At 44.8% G+C, this 5,052-nt stretch overlaps 1 protein-coding gene across 1 annotated transcript in view; it reads left to right on the top strand.

Annotated features, from left to right (window-relative positions):
- The window catches only part of CTNND2 (catenin (cadherin-associated protein), delta 2), a 642,889-nt gene that overhangs the window by 309,358 nt on the left and 328,479 nt on the right, over positions 1-5,052 (top strand). The window lies entirely within an intron of this gene.

The following is a 5,052-nucleotide window of genomic DNA, read 5'->3' as shown; positions in this document are numbered from 1 at the left end:
AGGTGAGCGATTAGGAGCCAGCGGTCCAGGATTGTGAGAGGGATGTCCGACTGCTGGTTTAGGCCCGATCCCTGTGGCAGTCGGACATCCCCCAATGGGTCCTGGATTGGAGAGGGTGCAGGCTGGGCTGAGGGTACCCCCCTCCCGTGCATGAATTTTGTGCACTGAGCCTCTAGTATAATATAAAAACCACTACTGTAGTATATTCTAAATCTGATCCCTCTGAAACTTACACGTAAACTATCATGCAGATGAAATATTTAATATGACAGAGCTTTATTGAGTTAGGTGTATTGCTCCTGTCTCATTAAAACACAATTCCTACATGTTTTAAATCTGAGGTGTAAGCTACATATGGCATTCATAGAAATTGGAAGTAATGTTTTTCATTTTTCTCTTGATGAAGTTCCCATAATAGGAAGCAAGAAAGGAATGACATTTTATGTTCACAAAACTCTGCCTGTCAGAGGCTATTCTGTCAGGGCATCTGCTGGCAATGTTCTACTTGTCAATTTCACATACCTGGTCCCCCATTTTGGAGGGGTGGGAAAGTAGCCCTTCAAAGAGCTGAAAATAAAAACACCAACAGGAACTGTTCCTGCCAAGAGCTCATGCTGTGATCCAGGACAGTTTTGGAGCCCAATCTTCTCCAAATCTATTGAAAAATTGTTATATCGTCTTTTCTCTTCTAAAGGTCTCATCATCAGTGAAAATAGTATTTTAATTCCCATTGCTAGTACATACACATGCCCACTATCCTCAGGGATGAAGGGTATGGTTGTCTTTTTTGATTTTTTAAGTGAAGTTTTGCAATTCTAACTTTAAAATTGGATTTACAGTTTAGTGGTATTTACATACATTTAAGGTAGAATTGAGCTTCCACGACAGTAAAGTGGATGCAATTCTTTGTGTGTTGAAATGTGTATATATTATATTTAATCCAATGAGCTAGGTAGTAATAAGCCAGCCTATGAATTGGGCAGTAGGCTTGAAGTGCAGCCTTTTGTATCCCTAACTGGCTAAGAATTGCTAAATGAATTACACAATGGAACCAAAAAATAAACACAAGAATGGAAACAAGCTCCCTAAAGATTACTGTTTTTGTCTAATTCATGTCAAAAACATATTTCTTAGTTTAGCCAAAGAACCATTCTTAGACACTTTTTACTCCATAGGCCACCGGACAGAGTGTAACACCCCTGGATTATATATTGTAAATTGCAGAAAGACTTATACAACTGTGTGATCCAATAAGGTCGCCACTGGCCACATTTGAGTACTTAAATTCAACTTAAATCAATAGTTCAGATCAAATGTGTGTTAAAATCCAGTGCACATGTCAAGTGCCCACTAGGCCACTGTGTCTGTTGGCTGTCATATTAGACAGTGAAGATTTTAAACATTTCCACCCTGAACTATATCAATCTGAAAGAGAATATAACATGTTAGTGGTTACGTTTTTCTCTTCTCATGTAAAAATTATTGGCTAAATTTCACCAATATCTTGCAATATTTAGAAATATTTTTGATTGGCTGCTACAGCCTGTCAAAATTTGTGGAGCTAGTGTGGCAGTTCTCAAAACTTCGGCAGATTTGCGGCTATTTAACAAACCTTATTAGACAATAGTATCCAGCAGAGTTAGCATTCCTGAGACTCAAAGTTCCAACAGATTAAAAAAAAAAAAAGTTCCAACAGATTAAAAGAAAAGTGTTCGTAAAATTTATTCAAGGTTTCTCTAGGATCTGTGTCATTCTAATATTTAAATATTAGAATAATTTTTCACATTGGTATCGAATTCGTGCACCAGTGGGGTCCCTTGGCCTGGCCTGTGGGATCGAGCCAAAACCGGCTCTCTGTCATCCCCTGAGGGATCCTGGATTGCAAGAGGGCTCAGGCCAGGCCGAGGGACCTCACCAGTGCACAATCGGGCCGGAGAGGGACGTGGGAGGGCTCCAGGGTGTGTCCGGCCCATCTTGATATCTCCCGATTGGCGGGACGCCAGCAGCAAGCTAACCTACTGGTTGGAGCATCTGCCCCCTGGTGCTCAGTGCACATCATAGCAAGCGGTTGAACGGCCTTAGCATATCATTAGCATATTACGCTTTGATTGGTTGAATGCATATTAGACACTTAGCATATTAGGCTTTTATTATGTAGGATTCTGCTACTTGGCAATAGCACCATTAATGTCTTCTATGGTTATTATGAATATCGTATATCCAAGACATAAGGAAAAAGTGTTTGTTGTGTTGTAAGCAAGGGGCTGTCATCACACTTTCTGGAATTCTTTCTCCTTGTGCTCCTTCGGGAAGACTTCACAGAAATCCTGCCTGAGGCTCTTCTGTCCCTTGCCAGCTGGGTCCTGTGCTGCTGAACATTGCTCAGGGCCCAGGAGAGCTGCAGAAGTAAAGGGAAGGCAGAAGCTGACTGCCTGCACCTTAGCAAGTGCTTCCCAGACCAGCAGCAGCTGCTAGAAATGCAGACACTCAGTCCCACTCTATCCCCTGCATCACAATCTCTTCTAGCTCAGTGGCTTGCAGACTTCAGGGATCACCAAAATCCCTGTGATCCAGAGAACTTGCTAAAATGCACGCCCTTGGGCCCCTCCTTCTAAGTTTCTGAGTCAGTAACGAGGGGGTGATGCCAGCACTGCTCTGGATGCTAGCTGCTGGAACAGGGACCACACTTGGAAAACCACTGCTCTAGGCATAACTCTTTCTCACATTCGGTTGCACATTGGAATCACCTGGTGAGCTTCCAAAAAGCCTGATGGTTAAGCCTCACCTCCAGAGATTCTGAGTTAAATGGCTAGTGCACAGCATGGATACTGAGACTTCTTCAAAAGCTCCCCTGGCGATTATAACATCCAGCCAGGTTTGAGAAGCCCAGTTTGTACATTTCATGCTCAGAACTTCTTCCAAGAGGAAAGCCAGAATTGGGTCTAAGCACCCCCATGTCTCTGGATGCTGCTGGAATATTTCTCAGGGGTTCAGGGTAAGCACAGTTCTGCACAGCTTCTCCACCTTGCTCTGCGCATGAAAGCCCTCATTGCCAAAGCCTCGGGACCAGCTTTACTAACAGTTTTTTCATTCATTCCGTAAACATTCGTGGCATCTCTGCTATGAATCAGTCTTTGCTCTAGTTTCCGGAGACACATCATTGAACAAATCATGGAGCTTACATTTACTTCCCACCGACTGTTAAACTCAAAATACGCGCTCTGTGGTGTGAGAGGAGAATCAGACTGAACAGAGGACTGGTAAATACAGATTTTATTCAGAAATAAACGATTGCAATAGGGGAAAGAGACCTCAGTCTAGACTGGGTTCAATTGCAAATATAACAACAGAAAAATGGGAATTTATAGCTGAAGACCAGGGCGGGGTCAGTGGGCAGAAAGTCGCTAAGAGGAAACACCGGGGGGAAGGGGTCACTTCTGGTTAAAGTGACCCGGCAGGATGCTTGCTGAAGGCAGGCCTGGGTGCTGAGATGCCGCCTGGGACAGTGGCAGATGAGGAACTCTGTCTGATGTGGAGGGTGAGCGGACATGGGGGAAGAGGAAGGGATTCTGTAGGATTCTTGCTAAAACTGTGCAATGCAGAGATGAGCACAGGGCCTCGTTCAAAACAGAGGGGCTTCACTAGAGTTTGCTCAAGGAGAGAATCTGTCAGTGGAGAAAGAAAGAGAGAGACTGAGAGAGAGAGAGGGAGAGAGAGAGAGAGAGAGAGAGAGAGACTTACACATACATACCAAATATGTATATTATATGTAAATAAATACTCACACATACACACACACACACCCCTCACATGGAGAATGTCTTTCAACAGTTTGATTCCCTGTCTTTCCATGCAGCTCTTACTAGAGGATTTTGATGTTGCTCCTTTAATTCCCTCAGCTTTTAGCATGAGTCTGACATCCCAGATAAAATTTGGAATGCTGTGGATGTGGGGATGGAAGAGCCCAGTCTGTTATTTGCCAGTTGCCATTCCAAAACGGGTGGAGAGGCATAATTGAAACTTTTAATGGATAGCATCTGTTCGGTCTCTCTCACCCTTCCCTTCATCTCGTCAGCTTCCTCCTCCCCACCCAGTTCCCATCCCTAATTTCAAAGCCTTCTTTCCCAGCACCTCTCTTTCTGTGTGTACAACCCCACCCGACTTTTCACACCAGCCTGCTCTCAGAAACCTCTCTGCTCCTCGGGGAAGCCGGGATCCTCCCAGACCTCCTGCCCAGAAGAGGTTGACAATGTAGTGTTTTCATTCGAATGCAAATTTGTCTCTGGATGAGATTCAAGGAAAGTGATTTCCCCTCCAACTGTCTCCGCCCCAGCCCTTGTGGTCTTTTGTGTTCTTGTATAGGAAGGGGGACCACTGACTTTTCAATGTGAAGACACAGCTGCAGGGGGCTCTCAAAAGTGAGCCACAGAAAGAGATGCTGAAAGATTTTGGAGCCCAGCATTACAATCTAGAAAAGGGAGGCTTTTTAATTTGCAATTTCTCTGATTCCTCTAGAAGTGTGTGTGTGTTTTTCATCACACTGAAAGACCAAGCGTCTTTATTGCAAAATAATACTTTCCCCTCCTTTTTTGTTATCCAAGAAGAATTCGCAAGACACTAGCACAGAATAAACTCTAGGAAGTATGCTCTCCTTGCTGTTCTCCCGATAAGTATGCAGCTTGGCCAGTTTCGGAGGCAGAAACTGTTTCCAGTGGAATGCCACTGGGAGCGGGGGGAGGGGGGGGGAGATTTAATGCCTGAATTTCTCGTTAACTCTAACAAATCGTGATTGCCCTCAACTAGCTCAAGGTGGCCCTGTTGGGTGGCCTTTTAAAATCCTCATGTGACTACTGCGATGCCTCTGCTATTCCAGAAACATCTTAGCCCCTTAAGCAGAATACTGTCCCCTTTACCACACCTGCTGCCACTGTCAGCCGCCTTTGCTAGTTGTTTTTTTCTTTCTGTTGGAGAAACACCTGCCTGACGCTGGAGGGCCGTCGGGATCCCACACGCAGTGGTGCTCTCGGGCGGCGGGGCGCCCCGCGTCCCTCC

The sequence above is a fragment of the Myotis brandtii genome, unplaced genomic scaffold (assembly GCF_000412655.1).
Source record: "Myotis brandtii unplaced genomic scaffold, ASM41265v1 scaffold328, whole genome shotgun sequence".
Taxonomy (NCBI): Eukaryota; Metazoa; Chordata; class Mammalia; order Chiroptera; family Vespertilionidae; genus Myotis; species Myotis brandtii.
The sequence above is the reverse complement of the archived record's forward strand: the minus strand, read 5'-3'. Positions and strand labels throughout refer to the sequence as shown.